This window comes from Dermacentor andersoni, chromosome 1 (assembly GCF_023375885.2).
Source record: "Dermacentor andersoni chromosome 1, qqDerAnde1_hic_scaffold, whole genome shotgun sequence".
NCBI lineage: Eukaryota > Metazoa > Arthropoda > Arachnida > Ixodida > Ixodidae > Dermacentor > Dermacentor andersoni.
In genome coordinates this window covers 108,043,149-108,063,921 of record NC_092814.1, presented here as the reverse complement: position 1 = coordinate 108,063,921, position 20,773 = coordinate 108,043,149, and the positions used below count along the sequence as shown (strand labels likewise).

Below are 20,773 nucleotides of genomic sequence, written 5' to 3'. Positions count from 1 at the left end.
GAATTATTTTGTACCGCCTTTACTGAACTTGTATAAATTTGAGGCGTTTCGAATAGTGCGAATTGAATCCAATACAAATGCTCGAGAAAAATTACCTTCGAATATCGACTTGAATACCAAGTATTTTCTTATTTCTGAACAAATCGATATATAGGTATTGCGTCATGTCTGTCTGGTAAAAATGGCTTATTTACGCATGGATGTAATGCCGTTCTCAGGTGGACTTTGAGTCAACTGAGGAACTTGTAAATCCTAAGCGAATTTCTCTCCTCATCGCGTGCACCATGACAATGACAGTAATAAAACAATAGAACACAACGTCACCACATGCACGTAGATTGTCAATACAAATCAGTACCTTTATACAATGTTTTATTTTATGGTATGGTAACGCCGGCCCGCCGTGGTGGAGAAGAGAGATCAACCGACCACATACAACGAAATTGCGCAGCACTTCTATCTCGGCAGGAGAGACTTTCCCCTTCCACACAAGAAGTTAAATAGAGCGCAGGCATTGACCCTCAGATTATTGCAAACATGCTCATATCCCAACCCGGCTTTATTCCACAAAATTTATCCCGACACCTATGCCACTAGTTCTTGCAGGCACTGCAATGACATCGCTAGCCTAGACCATATGCTCTGGCGTTGCCCCTCGTTACGAGGCACAGAACAAAGCAATGAGGACAAGTGGTTCTCCGCTATCAAGAGCCCCGATGCCGGGGCGCAACTATGGGCTGTCCAGAGGGCCCACGATGCGGCGGTCGGGCAAGGCCTGACTGTCCCAACGTGGGAGCGGCCCGCAGCGCGCTGAGTCGCGTACCTCAGGACCTTATTAAAGTTTTGCATCCATCCATCCATCCATGGTATGGTAAACAATTAAACAGTCACAACTTCTGCTCGTGCCAGCAACAGTATGTTGCCTTTTATGGCAAGTTCATATACGATGCATTAATGTACTTATCCCAAATTATCTCTATATTTATTGCTGAAACGTTACCCAGTTGGACTGTCTGTACATTTTTTGGCTGGTAGTTAAGTATGCCCGTCCAGAGGTATATGCTCAGAAGTCGTGACTGGAGTATTCACAGTATCATGCCAAAGATTGTAATTTATATTGCTTAATACACATTTAAATGTATTTCTCATGCTCTTAAATAAATGGGTCATTGGCCATAACCTCAACAGAAGGCAGATGAATTGATTGTAATGATATGGTCAGTTAGTTTCTTACAGGTAATGAGGCCTCTTGGGCATGCTAACAGGTTTCCAAGTTAGGTATACCACATGAGCACCCGAATACCACACGAGCACTTTGTGTCATGGCACGACAGATATGCACCTCCTAGGAAACAGAACTGATAATAGAGTTTGAATGAATTCTATCACAGTAAATTATTTAAGGTGCTTTTAAAGATGAAAATTTTTTCTAGGGTTTCAAGGTTCGGGACTTTTAGTTAACGGAAAAAAAAACAAATTGAGTAAGAAATGCTTTGTCAGTATGCTTGACTTTCTTTTTCTTTTTCAATAAATGGAACCAATTTGCCTCAACTTTTTATGAGGTGAAACGTTTTAAAAATATATTTAACAGAGAGATATTCTGGAAACGTTGTATGACATATAACAAGACAGCATACCTATGTGGCCATTTTAAAATTTCCCGATCTTTTTGCAAGCCTTCTCTGGCTGTTTTCATGAAAATTTTCTGGCAATCTATGACGCCCGCAGCTTAAGTGCAATAAAAAAATATTGTGGTTTAATGCTTGCCAAGTACTGCCAGTCCATAATATTTAGATAAAACGAATAACACGTCAGTCACTTGACATGCAGTATTAGACTTGGATCCCTTGTTTAATAAAACTGAGAAGGGCTTGGGCAAGTTCGTAATTGATGGCCACACGAGTACAGCACGGAAGACAAGGATACAGAGACACACACGTAAAGCAAATGCAACAATGTGAGGGAAAACTCTTCAATGAGTTATCATTACGGTTCAATAGTAGCTTTCTATATCATTTGCTCTCATCACTGTTAGCTTGATGCATGTTTGGAATCCACTAGTAGCTGAAGTTGGCGTTCATAACATCTATTATCATAACTGGATCGGCGTTTTGCTTTCTTTATTCTACTGCCGCAAAAGTGATGCTATGACAACTGTGAAGACTGTCTTGGGATTGCCGTAGATCATATGATGTGGTCAACAAATGCCGAGGTGTACACTATGTGTATACTAAAGTCTACAAATAGGCTCTACAGCAATCTCAACTGTATACAACTTCAGTGGCTTATATCAAACGCAGCTCCGTATTATCCACCGGTACCTGCAGGCGCTTGGTTACAGCGTACACGGGTTGGGCCCAGATTAACGATGTTTTTCTATTGTCAATCTATAGACGCCTTGTAAACCTGAAGCAATAAGAATTTTACAGTATCGGCTGTTTTATACTTCATCTCACGCCTTACCACAATCGGTATACGGGCTGTTCGCACAAGTTGACATGACCTTTGGTGACGTCCCACCCTATGGCCTTCATCGGCGGTGATATAGGAAACCGTGGAAAATAATTCGAATTGCAAAGTATACGGGGTGCTTCACTTAATTTGAGCCAGGTTTTAAGGTATGCAAATGCTGCGTTGCTGGAGGAACCAAGGTAATGTTGTTTGCCATCGCTTGGTGACACTCAGATTATTTTTTGCATTCCCCTGATTAGGTAATTAGTGTTAATTAATTTCTCAATTATTGTAATTAGATGAAAATTCTCAATGGTAAAATTGTAAAGGAACATTAGAAACTCCCGATACAGTTTTCTGTTCAACGCGTGCTCCATAGAAGTGTTTTTCCGAGCGTGAAGAAGCCCGCGATTACACGCAATGTTACTCGAGCGGCCGGTCGCCCAGCAATATATATATATATGTATATATATATATATATATATATATATATATATATATATATATATATATATATATATATATATATATATATATATATATATATATATATATATGTGTGTGTGTGTGTGTGTGTGTGTGTGTGTGTGTGGTACGTGAATGTATGCATGTGCGTGTTTGAAGAACTACGTAGAGTGGGAATATACAAGAAGAAATGAAATATACACCCTATCGACTCTCGTCTATAGACAGTCTAAAGACGAAGAATGAACAATAAAGAGAGACTGTGTCGACTTTTGTCTATAGGTAGTCTATAGAGGGGCAGGAGACAAAAAAGAAACAAACACCATATCTACTTCTTTCTATAGACCGTCTATAGACTGCGAATAGACAAAAATAAATAGAAATCTTATAGACTTTCGTCTATAGGTAGTCTATAGAGGGGAAGTAGAGAAAAAAGAAACAAACACTCTACCGACTTTTTTCTATAGACCGTCTATAGACTGCGAATAGACAAAAAGAAATAGAATTCTTATCAACTTTAGTCTATAGAAAGTCTATAGATAAATAATAGAGAAAAATAAATAGAGGCTGCATAGACTTTCGTCTATATGTAGTGTATAGAGAGGAAGTAGACAAAAAAGAAAAAAACACCATATCAACTTTTTTCTATAGACTGTCTATATACTGCGAATAGACAAAAAGAAATAGAAAGCTTATCGACTTTGTCTATAGAAAGTCTACAGACAAACAATAGACAAAAATAAATAGAGACTGTATCGACTGTCCTCTATAGGTGTCTGTTGTGGGAAAGTAGACAAAAAAGAAACGAACACCGTATCGACGTTTTTCTATAGACTGTCTATAGACTGCGAATAGACAAAAAGAAATACAAACTTTACCGACTTTCGTCTATAGACAGTCTATAGACTTTGTATCAACAAAAATCCAAATCTATAGAAAGGCAAGGTCGTCTATAAAATGTCTATAGACTTTCTAGAGACAGTCTAAACTCATTTTTGTAAGGGTGGGTAGCTTATAGGGCAGCACTGGAGGTCCATTTAAAGAGGTGCAACCGTGATGAGATTGACGAAATGTAAAATTTCTTTGCCTAAATCGAGGCAACTAATTCATAATCGAGGCATTCTTATTGAATGACTGGAAGTTATTGTACAGAAGTTGGCAGCTCTGTGCGTTCTTTGAGGAACTGGGGCGGAATCCATAAAAATTTTCGGTTGTAAGTGATCTTTGACATTGGCCGGCCGCCTAGCTTGGCTAATGATACATCCAGTTTCAGAATTGGCTGGAGTGTTCTCTTAGGAATAATTCTATCGTAGGAATTTTTTTGTGTGTACGGGCCCTGGTGCTTCTCTGCAGGTTGCGCTGCAGCAGAATATTCCAGGACATTCTCCGCTTTCGCCGGTCTTTCTGACCCGAGACTTTAATTAGAGTTATCTTTTTTATACCGAACCTTAACGAATGTTCGACAATATCAAATAGTGAATTCCCGAATCGAATAGGAATGGAACAGCAAACATTCTTCGATTCGAACTGAAAATACTGAATATTCGCGTACCTTGAACAGAAATTACCACATTACCGACATTTGCTTAAGCCACGAAGACGTAATTTGTTTCTTATTTTTTCGACGAAGCGCCAGTGAAAGCGCTATTGCTGTCCTTCGTGCAATCCTACCTGGTAGTGGCTTTCGTCTTGAACTGATTTCAGTGACCCAAATCAGTGAATGCTAGAGTAAACAAGTATGTGAACCAATAAAGAAGCTCGAAGCGCAAGAAACGGCGTATATATAAGCAGCGCCGTTGCATGAACGGTAAACAGACTAATGGTGCGCGCATTTAGTATGTCTGCGCCCTCCTTGCCGTTTGAGGAGGTGACTTTTAACCTTAATGAGACAAAAATAGCGCGCTCGTAGCTTTTACTTTCGCAAATGCAGCGGTCATGTCGCACAGAAACTATAGCTAGCCCTTTTTTCAACCTAAATATGCGCATACGCAAGGATATTTTGTGTGCTTTTATATGTGTACGTGAAAAGAACGAAGCAAGTGTGTATGTTATATGTGATTTTTTTAATAGCCGGATGTACTTGGTGAAAGCTATCTCTGTCCTTTGTTTCTTTTTCTTTTTTTTTTTCCAGAAGAACCTGAGTATACACAAGCCACGGCAAGCAAGAAGACCGCAGAGGCGGCTGCATAAAGAAGAGCATCCACTTTGGTGAGGTATAGGGCTGTTGTCGACTCTTATGGCATTTTCGGCGATGAGTGAAATAATGGAATGAATACAGAGAAAGAGAAAAGGACACTAGGCGACATCTGTCGCTGTACACCTTATGGTGAAGGTTGTCGCCTATATGGTACTGCCTTGCTTTTGTAGTTTCGTTTTCTTTTCTTTTTTTCTTTTTTGTGCATTGCCACCGTGTTTCTTTCTTTCCTATCATGTCTATGCGTAGAACTCGTAGAATGCTGAGCATTACGCTGTTTCTTTCTTTTTTGCGTGCATTTTCAGCAAAACAACGTTGGTTCCCTTCAGAGCGATTCCAATATGGTCAGCAGGCCGTGGTCAGCGTGTGTACTACGAGTAGTGGCGCCCAAGTACGCTGAGTCGCCTAGCGTGACCCTTCGGTCCGGTCTTATTGAATTTGCCCTCGACTGACCGATGCGTGGTCGGGCCTCTAACGAGGCCCCAGTGAATCGCGCGAAAAAGACAAAACGCCGGAGCACCGCTGACGGTGTCCGACAGTCGCGCAATATCTGCCAACAGATATGGAACCGGCTACCTTTCTCATGTGCCCTCTCCTTTGGCGCGAAAAAAGAACCCTTGAGAGATGAAGACGGAGCACCGAGGCGCGCGAACAATAAGCGACTGTCCGTGATCACAAAGAAATGCTCAGCGTGAACGGACAGAGAATGAGAACTCCGTTCTCGCCTCGCCGCCATTTGAAGCACTGCCCCCCCCCCCCCCTCCTCAAGAATTAGAGCAACTGCCAGCTGTGCTGAAAGGAAAGGAGGGGAAAAAAGTTCTGTCGATGTTGCTGAATGAGATGAGCTTCTGATTCCATAATAAGGGATTAATCCGGTATTAAAGCCCCAGTTGGGTCTTTTTATAGACTGCAAGCATGCGTCGAAAGCTGGCCCACGTGTGACGTCGTAAGCATTTTGGCCTTACCCGCAATGCGAGCAATTATAAGGACCCGTTGATAGAGCACTTTGTTTCTTGTGACGTTAGTGGGAGCTCGAGACGGCCCCATACGTTCTAACAATTTGACCAGTCCCTATTCCGTTTATATACGTATAGTGCAGTCATGTTAACTTTTCGTTGTGCTCATCATGCAAGCATTATGACGGGTTAGATGTACTGTGCCCCAAACTGGAAAAGTATTTCTGCACCGTGCAATTTGACGCGAAAGACATAGTGGGCTCCAGGGCTGCGTATTGATTGAAAATATTAACCTGATTAATCGGAACCCTTTCATCGAATAATTCATCGATTTATCCGATTTGTCTATTCATGTATGTGAGCTGAAAAAAATTGAAACTAATAATTTTTGTACATGAACTGCGCAGAAGAAACAAACCTTGCTTTTTGAATAGAGAGTTGTCGTTGATTAGTAGCGCATATATCAAGCATATCAAATTCACACGATCTTATAGGTCCAGCTGCAGTTGGGCCTATATTCCCTTGACTACTTATCCCACTGTCTTGAAGGGCAGCGCGAATCGTTGTCTTTTGTTCTCGCTTCTAATAGACCTGTGCACAGGTGCCTCCTTGGTCGGGCCTGTGGTTCAGTTCTGTGCTGTTCAATAGGTGAAGCGGGGACGACGGTTGCCCGACTTTGCTCAGGTGATTTGAACCGACTATTCGCGATCACAAAAGCTAGTGATTAAAACAGCAGTTGAATAATCGTAGCGTTGACTGATTAATTACCCAGCCCTAGATACTGAAGCTCCGCTACCGGTCTCGATCAGCAGGCAGTTGCCGCCATCACCAAGCCGTATCTCTATGCAACTGGCGGTAAATGTCCGTGACTTACGCCCGCGACTGAAACAGCTGTCATTGGCCTTGGTGGAGCCTACCCATTTGCATGTAACCCCAGGAATGAGGGCTTCCCTAGACCGAAACCTCTTCATGAAAATCTCTGTATACCGTTTTGAGGTTACGGGGAGACAGCTGACAATGACGGGTCCCGGGCCCAAACGCGGCAAAGGTGCATTTTCTTCTTCGACTGTCTATTTATTTAGCGATGCGATGACGACACGACGATATTAAATGACCGGGGCGTTGTTATACGGTTACGGTGGCTGGTGATGGTGACGCCGCGAATGTACGGGAAAAGTGCGGCGGGCACTTATGGATACAACACGAGAAAACGTCATATAACATGCTCCGATTTGTTGCGAAAGGTATAGGCGATAGAAAGTTGCACAGTAACATAGGTACATCACGCAGTAACTCATATTCGACTTTCATTGTCCGGCGAAGCATTACGCCTCATAGATAGATTTTTAAAGAAAGGTAAGGTAAATTGAGAAAAAATAAGTTTTTGGAAAAAATATGTCAAGTTTTGGAAAAACTAAATTCCTTCCAACGATCACATTTTATTGAAGTAATAGCCTTTAATTCACGTTCGTAAATGGGTCATGAGGCGTTATTATACGTAATGTTTTGTAGTTTTACTGCAACAGTAGTTAAGAGATCATAACTGTGTGTCCGTCCGTCCTTTTCGTTACGACGACGGCCGTCGTCGTCGTTTTCCCGTCTTCTTCGTTTTTTGAAGCCACCAGCTTCCCTCTCGCCATAAGGCGCAGAGAAAAGAGGCAAAACTAAAGAAACCCTACTCTTTACAAGGAGCAGAAAACCGGAAGCTGTTTGAACGGGATACCGCGCCAGCCAGTGTGTTTCGCGCTCCCTCTTGCCCGTCTTTCTTTGTGACCTTGGCACACCAGACTACGAAGGCTATGTCATGCCTGCCATCCCAACTACTTCCAGGTATTCTCATTCGCTCAAGTTCCCCGCTGCTCATGCACGAAGCGGTTTCTCAGCATCCCCAACTGAGACCCTATCTGAATACCAGCATCGCATAAACAGCTGCCATGCATTGCGGCGTTCATACAATATGCAGCTACCCTGTCACTGTTGCTGAAGTTTCTGATTGCATGCCGTAAGAGATCGTTCCACTAACACTTTCTACAGCCGTGCACGGAACCTTTCAATGTTATCTTTTTTTCCGGTGGTCGGATGGCGCCGCATCGAATTGTTATTAGTCTCGTCTGACCAGGATCTCATTCCAACTGAAACTCCACTTCCATCTTCCACTGCCGATTACAAATGACTAACGTTTATCTCGCCACTCTGCTGTTCCGCGGCCTCTATATAGCATCACTCTACCTTTATCACGTGCCGAAAATTTAAAAATTTTGATTGTTCTGCCTTCCTCTGCAATTAGCCTTGTTCTCTTCTTATTTCTACTGCACTTTACAATTCTCTTGCATTACTTTTTGTGGGGGGGTTTTGCAAATTACTCTTCTTTCTCTATTCAGCGTCTCCTTTACGCATTTTATTTTGCATGCCAATAGATGCTTATGTTTTTTTTTTTTTTTGTTATACATCAGGTGCTACTATCGTCGTCTTTCTCCTCGTAGCAATTGTTTGTAAATTGTCTGATTGATAGCTGTTTTCCCACTTATCATCGTCTTACGAATGAGGCGCACATGGACCTTTACCTTTTTCTTCTAGAAGTAACGCAATGTGCTGCTTTCATTTGTTTCTGCATATGATTCTGACTGTCTCAGATGCGCAGATTAATAAAGTTAATTCTTGCATTCGTTCCTTTGGCTCGCGAACGCCGAGCCGTGTTACGTGAGGTGAGCGGGCTCCAATGTTGCGCAAAGCATAATTAGCATTTCTAATATTTTATTTTTACTGACATCATAATACGGAGATGTTGGAGCGTGAATGCAGTGCAGTGTCTTATGAAGATTTAATGTTCTGAGCATGCGGTGCTTTTCACACCGATGCTTTCGTACATGTAGCGTATACATACCCCCCCCCCCCCCCCCATTCTACAGTACATATATGATATACACGTGACGAAAAAACGAAACAAAAAAGGTAACACCGTACAAGAAAAATGTTCTAAGGAAAAATTAAAATATGTTTCGGCTCCCCCACGGGAGCCTTGTTCGCAATCCGTCAAACCCTGGATTTCATGATATGCTGCAAATGTAACATAATGTACATATACGTCTATTTACCGAGTTGTGTACATCATGACTCAATGCCTTTCAGCACATTTTTTTTTTATTTGCCCGAACTGAACGTACAGTAGGCCTAATGGACTGTGAAGCAGCTCATACCATCGTTTAAATTATGTTGGAGTATCGATTTTGTCACCGACCACAGAATAATGTTCCGCAAGATGCTCGTTTCGTGTAGCATAAGAAATACATCATGGATCCAATATTACTTCTTGGTTGAGCTGGAAGCCGCATGATATGTAAAAGTAGTTTTCTGTGCAAAAGTAGATGCCGCCTTCCGACTAACTGTTGGAAGGTGGCAGCGGATAGCGCTCGTGTTTCCTCTTCTGTTATTTCAGTCCCGCTTGTTTTGCGCTATTTTAGCTTATTCACGATGTGCCAACTGTCCCAAACATCTGCCTGTCGGAAAGCGCACACAAGATGAACACGATCCGCCTGCTGCTTTCATATGCGACGAGAAACAGTGGTAGTAGCCGTGGAATTTCAACTATGCCCCATGTACTAAAACGCTTATAGCATTCCATGCTGAAGTGACTAGCGCAAGAGTAGACACGCGGCACAAAAGGGCGACAAGGACAAGCGCATTCCTGCGGGATACGGACCTCTAGTGAGACGCTGTAAATAACTATTCCTTTTGTCTATTTGTTAGTGCATGTGTTAGTATTCGTGCTTTGTGTTTTTTTTTATCTCACTCCTTTCGCTTTGCCACCTCACCTGGACATATGGTGACATGCAAAGCATGTCACCATATGCTAACTTCTCCAGATATCATTAAACGTTCTCTCTGTCTCTCTCTCTTCCCCTTTCGTCAGCTTCTAACGATGGTTAATTATAATTTGCAGCTCTGCCGGCCTACATTTTTTGCCCAATTTTATTATCGCCTCGCAAGATGTCTCTAAATTCTGCGGTACGCAGATTTAAAACGAGGGCAACATTTCTGGTTCTTTAGGGCTTCTTAAAAATGCAGTTGGCCTAACGATTCGTGATTTGTGCTCTGAGAAACTCTCAAGCTTTAATACGACAGGAACTGGTGGATGCCACCCTAAATAGATCTCCCCAAGTGTTTTGCGCAGCTGCCTTGTGCAAGTAGACGTATTTTTTAACGCCAGACCTAATTATAGGCCTGTTTAATATACTTAATTTTTATTATAAGTGCTAAATTGTCGGTGTAGCTGTACACACTCTACTATATTATTCGGGTCCATTGACTTGTGCTTCAGAGGAGCACTGTTCTTGGTTTTAGCCATCATAAGTATAGAAAGATATGATCATACAGCTCTAAACTACACTAACAACAATGAAAAAAGACGCTCCCAACCATTGTCGAGACGCTGTACAGTGCTCACGCATTGAAATAGGACAATGAGCATTTAGTACAACCCTACATATGTGCAAAGTACGCGAGAGCACAATGTCATGTCGCTAGGAATTCGGTCACCAAAGGTGACGAGGGCTCCGATGTAAGTGTACGCGCCAAAATTACGTCGATGTGACACGAACTGCAGCCGGTTGAACCGAAAGTATGCGCATTACTTAGCCCTAAATTGACGCGTTTCATTCCGTGAGCACTGTACATCTGTCAAGCATACTGCGGTCTAGTAAAAAAGTCCAGTGGGTAGGGTAGGTGTGTTGTCGTAAATCGGAATCTCGTAGATGCCGAGAACTGTACGCCAGGAACAGCCTGAGGATGGACGATTAGAGCGCGACTATCAATCATAAGACCATTGCGCGGGTTCAACTAGTGAGGCTCTGTATCAAAGAGACATGCATTTTGCCCAGATTTAAAGTATTCAGTGCCTTACTATGTCGGTTAGATAAAAGCATGTTACACAAATTAAATGACGGACTTGCACTTTTAAATTTAGAAGCGCAACCCCGAGTTTATTCTAATTGCAGAAAGGGTGTCATAATATGTGGTATGCGGGAGTGCGAAACCTAAACGTACGAAGACAGTGCGCCGTGCGGGGGCGAAGAAAACAGCGAATCTTGGCAAATACCCACAAGAGAGTCATCATCATCATCGACACCAATTTGGGAGCGGCGGCAGTGGCGCCTCAAAAAGCGTGGCGCGAGGGGGTGTGGCCCGTGGCCCGTGGCGTGAGAGTGCGTGAGGTTCGGCGTTAGACGAAATACAGCTTCCTCGCTGGGCGTCTGGCCCATAGGAGCTATCGCCGCCCGCGCCAATACGCCACACCCGAGTCAACGCTGTCGCCCGCTGGGAGGTTACCTCGCCCCGCTCTTCCGCTGGGCACTGGTCCAGAAGGGCTGGCGGTCCTGAACCGGGGCGGTCGAGCGTTCGGGTGAGCGGCCACAGGGCTACCCCACCAGCTGTGGACGCGACCCGGTGACGGCGGCCGGCTACCTGAGCCCCGCGAGGCGGTCCGACCCGGCCGTCCGACCCGGCCGTCCGACCCGGCGGTCCAACCCGGCCGTCCAACCCGGCTGTCTGACCCAGCCGTCCGACCCTGCCGTCCGACCCAGCTGTCCGACCCGCCGGCCGACATTGCTGTCCGACCCCGCTGGCCAGCATCGGTTCCACGAGGTCTCAGACACGGCGACACACGCTTCCGCCGGAACTGTAGGCCAATCATAATCCACCGATCCATAGATATAGTGCATGTCGTCTATGAGGCATTTTGGGAAACTGTCACGTGTATGTGCCGTTATCTGTGTTGTGTACGTCAATACAAGTCTGATGTGTGTTTGTGCTTTCGCGTGCTGCTTCTCCCTTTTTCTGGAGTGATCCGGCCCCAATAACATCACACAGGGCTTTAGTGCTTCCCTCATGCTCAAGATGAGAAGCATCAAAATCAAATCAAGAGCGCGATATGGTTGTTCACGGCCTGATACTTGTTCGTACTTGCTGTCCGCCCTCCTCTCATTTTCTATTGTTTCCTAGCTTCTGGACTCGATACGCGCATTGCGATCACTACCTACCCTTGTTCTGCAGGTTACCACAGCAGGCGCAGCATCGGATCGCTATTGTAGCCGCGTATGAGGCGCGGATGTAGTCCAGCGCAACGCGCGCGCGTGGTCGCCCGCAGCGTAGTTACGCTACGCTTGTGAAAATATAACCCCGCGATAACGATGATCATTTAGCGGCATTCCCTTCGAAACTGGGCGGTGACGAATAGTCACCTAGCTTGCTTGAGCTCATCAGGTAATGTATACATGTTTATTAGTCGAGCATTTTGCCTACATCACCTTAATCGTTTTTCTTACTATTGAAACTTCTCTTATTATTAATATTTCTCTTATTATCGAATGTTAAATTTGACATTTAGGATGCTCTAGTGCATTCAGGCCTAACATAATGTTTCTTGGTGCGGCTAACGACGACCCACAGAAACCGTAATTCCCTTCTAATTTTTTCAAAAGTGCGCAGCACCTGCAATTTCGAACAGTTCAGAGGACCACATTTTAAAAGGTAAAAAATATATTGCCTATCAAGCAACTATACCGACACAAACTGTGTTTGGAGATACTAAGTCAGTGTCGCATAAATACATCACTTTTATTGGACACATATTATATGAAACAAACCCCGTGCGGACTACGCAGGAGCTTAATGTAGAAACCTTGATCACGCACCGACTACGGAGACCAACCATTAACTTCACAAAAAAATAAATACCCACCTACTGGAGTGTGGAACTTCAACTCAAGCTTTTACACACAAAAAAAAAAAAAAAACAAGAGGACTGCTAGCTGAAGAATACGAAAGTTCTCACGATGTCTAAAATCCTTGACGGTCACCGATTACACGTATGTACAATCAAGTCGCTTTTCTGTTTTGACCGGTAAAGCATAAATATGTGCTTGTTCGGTTTTTCTTTCCTCTTTCTCAGAAAGAAAGAAGGAGAGAGACGTCTATATCTGCCTTGTATTGTTACCTACGGCAGTAACGGAGCTCGTCTTATCAATCTCTTCCCTGATTTTTATGCGTTAGATGCCTTAGGGTACTTCAGGCACTTTCCGGGGGATTCTTGGCATTCTGGCACGCACGATCTCCTTAGCAGAGTGGAATACCGTACATACAAGGCACACAAGACTGCACAGACTAAACCCGTCACTTCAACTCAGACCTCCAGCCGGTGTGCACCGGCGAGAAGCGTCTCTTCTATGTCGGTTATGGCTTGGAGTGGCCTTCACGAATGCCTACTCAGCACTAATTGGAATGGCTGATAGTCCTGCATGTGATGTTTGCGGATGCGAGGAGAACATTGACCACTTATTGTGCCATTGTCCTCAATTTCAAGCGCAAAGACAGTATTTGTCCGACACATTGAGGAAACTAGATGATCGTCCTCTGAGTGAATAGACAATATTAGAGCACCGTCCCGACCGATCATCGGCTCAGAAGGCAGTGAAGGCACTTTTGTGTTTTCTCAGAACTTCTGGTTTGCTCGAGGGACTTTAACTGAAGTGCTGTCCGTACACGTACCTACACCTTCTCTCTCCCTTCTTTCTCTTCCCCTTCTCCCATCCCCCAGTGTAGGGTAGCCAACCAGACTATTGACTGGTTAACATCCCTGCCTTCCTGTATTCTTCTCTCTCTCTCTCTCTTTCCGGGGGATGTATGTACGAATGTATCTATGTTTGTTTGTTTCTATCTATGAATATATCTAACCGTTCTAAACATCTTACTGCGAATATTTGCTCCGGTATGATTTGGTCCTTGGGCAACCCACTCGGGTCTCAAATAGCAAGGCACTGCGTTCTGTGTTTTACAGCGAAGCTGTTAGCGTGTAGTTGGTCGGGATTTTGCGTGGCGTGCTCACCCAAGAACGGCAGCTGGAAAAGGGGGTTCTGTTTGAGTTTCCGTGAAACAGAATTATGTTCTCTCGTATATTTGAATTACAATCCGATGCTATCATGTCTGCAGCTTGTGTGTAAATTGTACTTTAGGAATTTTGAGAAATTAAATTGGTTGAATAACGCACTTGCGCTAAGCGAAGGGCCTCCAAGAATGACGATGTATGGATGGATGGATGGATGTATGTTATGAGCGTCCTCTTTGGAACGGGGCGGTGGGTTGCGCCACCAAGATCTTGCTATTATACTGCAAATGTTCTACCTAGGTTAAACAATAAAAAAAAAAACACTATGAACTACCACACCCAACTTTTCTGATCCCCTGGTGCGAATGATATGTGCTGTGCTAACGATACCGCCACCTAGCGGCCACTTCCACTAAGACATACCTCAATGGCAGCCTGGAAAAGGGGCATTGTCTTTCGATTTCCGCGTAACAGATTTCTGTTTTCCCGTATATACCAATAAACATCCGCCGGAAATAAAAGTGTTCCGACGCAATTTACTTTAAACATCAATTTAGTACAATAAGGGTCTTGCGCTTGGCGGACGGCCTAGAAAAATGAGGATATATGCTGCACTTCCGCACAGGCGCGTGCGCGTGTGACGTACGTAGCTTGTCGTGGTGGTCTTTGTTTAACGTCCGCCCCAGCTTCGCTGGACGTCTACTTTTATAGGGTGGAACTGAGGCGGATTTCAAAGACGCAAGCCTTAGGTGTCTTATCTTGGCGGTGACATTGGCGAAACTGCACCTTGATGAAAAGTGGCCGACGCCGCAAAAAAATAAAAACGCTTCAGAAAATGCTTGGATTGATGTCACGTATTTCATGGAGGTTCCCGTAAACAACGTAAACTATTGGCTTTGAAAATAAAATTTGGTACATTTCGGTCTGGTTGGGAATCGAACCACACGTCACGTCGCAGCCATCTCGCCGACTAGTGTCATTAGTGACTAATGTCAAGCGTCATTGGGCGGCGCACGTGACGGCGCGTAAGAGGTGGCGCCACGTCATGGTTGTATAAAATCAGCACCTTGGTAACGTTCCGAGGTCTACAACAGCTGTAATGAGTTCGCATTCCCACACGTTAGCAGTCTTAAGTGTCTGCCCAATTTTAAGTTTAGTAATTGCTCTCGCGCGAGGTGGTGTTGAGCAGAAAAGTGGGCGCGTGCGCTGTGCGCATTGACGTCACAGTCGGAGCGGCGGCGGCGGTTGTCGGCGGCGAGCGATGGAGGAGCGTCAACGCTCTTGCGGCTCGCGAGCACGGCCGCGCAAGTACGCCACTTCGGAAGAAGCGCGTGCCGCTGCGCCTTAGTGCCACACGTGCACTTCCCATCGCGGCTCGTTATGTCTTAATTGCTAGAAGTTTAGCCCGGATTGTATAACTTAATGCATTACCAATACGTCTTACAAACAAGTCTAACCGCGATTGTATAATTTCATGTATTACAAAATGTGCAGCAGCAGGCTTTCGCCTTCTTGCGCCCCAAGAGTGTAACACCTGCCGAACTTTTTTTTTTTCGTAAAGATTTTGCTCTCAACTATTTTTCTTGCCATTCTTGTATACCACCATTGTATTTTTTTTTTCATCCTTTGCATTCAATTAACTGTCTCGATATCGCTCCCTTTCTTTTTCATGACTCCTGGTTGTCTGTTTGCACTTTCAATTACCCTGTACTGGGCTGCCAACTCTATGTAAATTTTTCTCCATTCAGTGTCCACTTGTTGCGGGCGACTTTAACGCGCCCCACGGAGCCTGGGGCTACACCCGAGAAACACCCAAGGGCAAACGCCTTTGGGAAGACTCGCAAGACCAAAGGCTTGCACTGATCGCGAATCCCGCCGATCATACACGTAGAGGGAACAGCGTGAGTGCCGATACGTTACCAGACCTTGCGTTCGTTTCGAATGTAACAACAGCGCACTGGCAAAATACGCAGGAAGATTTGGGGAGCGACCATGCGCTGATCGATATCACGATAGGCACGGGCCCGAGCGGTGTGGTACTAACCCTGAGGGCAAAGGTCGTAAGCTCAAACTCGTGAAGTGGGACACGTTCCGCAAGAAGCGAGAAGAAGCGGGGCGAGGCGACGAGCCGATTACGGACATAGACGAGTGGACCGAGACGCTCAGAAGGGACGTAGGCGCAGCAACGAGCGACGTTCCGCCCGAGGCGAACCTCGAAATAATTGACAGCAGGCACCTACACATGTGGGAAGCAAAGCGAGCCCTCCTAAAGATATTGGAAATGCCAAAGACATAATAAGGCGTTGCGCAAACGCATAGCACAGTTAGACAGAGGCATCGAAGAACACGCACTTCAGGTATGCAGGGCACAATGGGAAGACACGTGCAACTGCCTCGAGAGGCAGATGACCGGGGCGAGCGCTTGGCGCCTTTTTAGACACCTATTAGATCCGGAGGAGACTCGGGCCGCTCAAGGCCACAAGACTCGTAGACTAGTAAGAGATTATAAAGGCGATAACTTCCTCGACGCAATACGTGACCGTTACTTTAAGAAGGCCGAAAGCATCCAGCACGCCGAGTACGACGGCGTCACAAACGAGAAACTGGACCCGGAATTGAGCGAATCGGAAATTTGGATAGTCCTGTTCGAACTCAACACTCGATCGGCGCCCGGCCCGGACCGGGTTACCAACAAGACTCTCCGCAACCTAGACGACGAGTCAATCTCCCGACTCGCGGCCTACATCAATGAGTGCTGGCGAGAGGGTTCCCTTCCCGAAGCGTGGAAACGGGCCCGCGTTATCATGATTCTTAAACCTGGCAAGCAAGTTACGCTCGATAATCTAAGACCGATTTCGCTTTCGTCTTGCGTCGGCAAAGTCATGGAACACGCAGTTCTCACCCGCGTGACCGACTTTCTCGAAGATCATGACGCGTTTCCGCACACCATGCTAGGATTCCGCCGCAACCTCTCCGCAAATGACGTATAGCTTCAGCGTAAACACCAGATCGTAGACGACCACTACCAGCTCCGCTAAGGCAATTCTAGGCTTAGATATTAAAAAGGCCTTTGACAACGTTAAGCACGAAGCGATCTTAAAAACAATTAGAACATTAGGACTATACCAAAGAATGTATAATTACGTTAGAGATTTCATCGCGGGCAGGCGCGCATGCGTCGTCGTCGGCGACGATGAATCGCCGGAATATGAGACGGATCCGTGCGGCACGCCACAAGGATCCGTCATAATCCCATTACTCTTTAATTTAGTTCTACTTGGTCTACCCGAAAAATTAACAGAAATAGAAGGATTACATCACAGTCTCTACGCGGATGACATCACCCTCTGGGTTCCCGGGGGAGGATGGGACGGTCACGTCGAGCGAACGCTACAGGCAGGAGTAGATGCGGTTCAGAATTACTTGCGTGGAACGGGCCTCAAGTGCTCCGCTACCAAGTCCAAACTCTTACTCCACAAACTCACAAGGAGAAGTCGTAAAACCCTGCGCGAAGAGGAACGGGAATATTCCAAAATACGCATTACATTGGCAGATGGTACTCCCGTACCACACGTAGAGAAAATTAGAATCCTTGGGTTACACCTGCAGGCAAATGGCCATAACGGAGAGATGGTGCGAATACTTCGTCGTTCGGTAGATGACACGATCCAACTCTTGCGTCGCATCACGAATAGACGCAATGGTATGCGTGAAGAGTGCGCGATCCGTCTCGTGGAGGCGTTCGCGATAAGCCGCATAACGTATGTTGCCCCCTACCTGAGGTGGATCGGGTCCGAAAAAAAAACAGTCGAATGCATGATCCAAAAGGCTTTCAAGAGGGCGGTCGGCGTTCCACTCAACGCGAGCGCCGACAGGTTTCTAGAGCTCGGAGTTCACAACTCCGTTAACGAGTTAATCGAGGCGCACGAAATTGCGCAATACGAACGATTATCGAGGTCAAAGGCAGGTCGATGCATCCTCGAGTCGCTCAGCATCGCGTACCACACTCAGCATGGAGAAAAGACGGTGGTTCCCGCCTCTGTTCGCGACCGCCTGATCATCCCGCCGCTTCCCAAGAACATGCGCCCGACGCACCACGCCGAGAGACGCAACAAACGAGCAAGCGACCTTCAGAAGAAGTTTGGTAACAGCAACGAGGCGGTGTACGTAGACGCGGCTCGATATGGAGGAGGGAGAAGCGCACACGCGATAGCGGTTGTAGACCGCTCGGGTAAGTGCCTCGCGAGCGCCACGGTGACCACGGGACACACGGAGGCGGCCGATGAAGCCGCGATAGCCCTAGCACTCGTCGCGGTGCCGAACGCTGCGATCGTGATCAGCGACTCGCAGGCGGCAATCAGCGGCTTCGCGCGCGGTCGTGTCTCGCGGGAAGCGGCCCGCATACTCCAAATTTCTGACGACGGCGACTCGTCATCGCCCTCGCAACCCCAAAATTCTACGGTCTTCCTCCTCTGGACCCTGGCACACATCGATGTTCCGCTCGCGGGCAACGAGGCGGCCCACGCCGCGGCTCGAGATCTCACACGCCGAGCCGCCGCTGATTATGTGGCCGCCTCCGCCCCCGAGAGCGGGGCATCGGATCTGCCGGATCGGAACACTACAACAGAAACACAGCAGCAAGAAACACACTAGGCGTGGGGCGATCGCCTAACCACGTTCAGAGACCTCACCCAACACTACAGACTCGAAAGACGCACATTCCTGCCACCGCACGATAAATTGAACAGGAACGAGGCCGTAACTTTACGCTTGCTCCAGACACACACTTATCCTAGCCCCGCTATCTTACACCACTGCTATCCGCGTTTATATCCAACAGACGCGTGTAAAACATGCGGCCAGAGAGCAACGCTGCGACACATGCTCTGGGAGTGTGCCGGCAACAACGGTAATCAAACCAGCACCGTTGGCGACGCGTCCATAATCGCGGCCGTAGCCAGAGTAGGAGAAGGCTCGAGCTCGCTTCTTCCCGACGCCGCCCCGGATGCGGGAGCCGCCGGGGACCTTCCCCCTTGGCGTCGCTGCCGCTGGGAGGCGGCTATCAGAAGTTCAGAGCTGGCAGACCAGCTCTGGGCCGTCCGGCAAGCCGAAGATGCCGCTCGAGTCCAAGGACTTCGAGCCGTCACCTGAGGCCACCACAACAAGAACTGCCGGACTATTCTTTAATAAAGTTTCTTCTTCTTCTTCTGTGTCCACGCTATTGAGGTACAAATATTTGTGGACTTTAGCCGCCATTTGTTTCCATCCGTGTTCTTGAATCTTTCTTCAAAGCTAATTTCTCTCTGCGCTTCTCAGACTCCAAAGGAGACGCCTTTGAGTGGCACCTTCTTGCGTGCGACGTCAGCTGGACTCCGATACCATGCGCTTGCTTGCTACATGAAGGCCTTTTGACGCGGTCAGCCAACCTACTCTGCTATGGTTTTTGAAATGTCACTATTCACGGAATATTCCGGAATAATATTCCCTGTGAAATCGAGCGGTGTAGTTGTCGGAACCGCGAATTGCTCCTGGTGCCGTCTGTTAGCCATCAGTCTTACAGGTGCGTAAGCGGCATTGATTTCGTCTAGACTGATTGGTGGTTTTGCCACTCGCACACTGACTTGTCGGCCATTTTTTGACGATGAAGGGCAGCATTTAGCCATAAGCTGCCGTGTCTGGGCGGCAGTAATGTTTGTCTGTTTTCAGCGTACCCTGCATGATCGGGCGCATGCTGCGTTGGTCACACATATTTCAGTATTGTTGCCACCTAACGCTTTAACCATATCACGAAAGACGTTTGCTGCTATTCTCAAGAAATTATGTAGTCTCTGCGGTGCATTAACGCATACACTGCATTAGCGACATTGCAGCGAAATTCCATGTTTTGCTAGACTGCGGCATTAGCGCGAAATGTGGAATTAGGTAAGTGATGCATGTTCAGCTTGAAACGGTCTGCAACGATGCAAGCCAAGCCTGCTCAGAAACCACAAAGAAATTGCGAGAACAGAGGGAGAGAGAAAAAAAAAAGGATGCATAGAAAGACAGGGAGGTTAACCAGAGGTAGTTCTGGTTGGCTACCCTGCAAGGGGGGAATGATTAAGGGGGATAAAATGAGAAAGAGAGTGGAAGGGGGAGATCGACAGAGAGAAAGAGAAACGAGCACGAACAAACCGCGTACACTACAGAGCGGTAGGGGGCGGCGTTCTTAAAGTCTATCGTGAAGCCCCGTAGACCGCAGGAACCTTAATAACGCGAGTAATACCCTATTCACACGAGCATGCCACAGGTCCTTCGAAGTTAAGGAGCATTGAGCTTTCAAAGGCACATTAGTTCAAGGGATATGTGTCGTTGCTACGCGGTCTCCCTGGATGTTCTCCGTTGAAGCTTTTAACAGAAACCGCAACGTATCCTTAGCGCTGCCATGGCCTCAAAAGTAAGAAAAATATATGGCCCAAATGCGTATTATAATAAATTTATGTCATGTTTTCTTTTTCAGCAATATTTATTTTTTCTAATACATAGAAACATCAAAACAAAATGCACACGTAGTAAAGGCATTACGTTAACAAATACAGATGTGTTTATTGTAATGATGGCCACCATGTGTACCGCTTCGTACACCGCATGTTGGCGTCAATTATTTGTTGTTGCCCTTTAGTGTTCTCGCCTTGTTTTTTTTTTTTTTTTTCAACGCAACGATTGTGAAGGTGCGCTACGACACAAAAGTGACGAGGGCAGAAGACGCGCAGAAAAATGTCGAGAGGACTGGGATGCTTAGCAGCCGCTAACCAAAGAACCAAATCGCACATGGTTCCGCATGGTACCCAT

The 20,773-nt window shown here is 46.1% G+C and overlaps 1 protein-coding gene across 1 annotated transcript in view; it reads left to right on the top strand.

Annotated features, from left to right (window-relative positions):
* The first annotated feature begins 4,563 nt into the window (after window positions 1-4,563).
* LOC126545595 (dopamine receptor 2-like) overlaps window positions 4,564-20,773 on the top strand; it is a 201,079-nt gene continuing 184,869 nt past the window's right edge. The window contains exon 1 of the mRNA XM_050193514.3: window positions 4,564-5,124. The gene's annotated coding sequence lies outside the window, so the exon portion shown is untranslated. The remainder of the gene's footprint in view (window positions 5,125-20,773) is intronic.